A 590-nucleotide genomic window follows, 5' to 3' on the forward strand; every position below is an offset into this window, starting at 1 on the left:
TAATACAATGCATTGTATATTTATCCTAAATGCATTCAGGGAGATTCAAATGTGAATATACTATTAATTTCTATTTTATGGCAACTTTATTTTCATGACACACTCATTAGTGCAAGGGACTCTAAGACAGCTGCTGTTTCAATGTTGTTTAGTCTCATCAGTGACAGACACGTTGTCGTGCAATTACTGTTAATACCTTGTTCAGAGATTTAACATTGCTTGTTTTCACTTTTTCGAGATCAGTGAACATCTCACTGGAAAAAGTATATACGTATTTGCATCGGGACATCTTTCGCATCAAAGATCGTGATTGTCGTATGCTGATGACGGGTAAATACCCAGAAACTCGAGTCTGTGCGTATCACAGATCAAGATGGGAAGGATGACTTCCCTTTGCAAATACAGACAGGACACAGATGTGTGTCAATAGCCAGCTGGAGGAGATGTTCTCCTGGGGCTAAAAGCAACAGTAACATTGTTAGGGTTTAGCCGCATTTAAGTGGCAAATATACTTCACGTTATTAATATGTACTAATTTTATCTTCATTATTATTTTAAACTTAAACTTCGTTCAACTTGTATTTAAAACA

At 36.1% G+C, this 590-nt stretch overlaps 1 protein-coding gene across 1 annotated transcript in view; it reads right to left on the reverse strand.

The window, feature by feature from the left end:
• LOC106873582 (uncharacterized) overlaps positions 1-590 on the reverse strand; it is a 15,111-nt gene that overhangs the window by 8,472 nt on the left and 6,049 nt on the right. The window lies entirely within an intron of this gene.

This window comes from Octopus bimaculoides, chromosome 7, assembly GCF_001194135.2.
Source record: "Octopus bimaculoides isolate UCB-OBI-ISO-001 chromosome 7, ASM119413v2, whole genome shotgun sequence".
Lineage (NCBI taxonomy): Eukaryota > Metazoa > Mollusca > Cephalopoda > Octopoda > Octopodidae > Octopus > Octopus bimaculoides.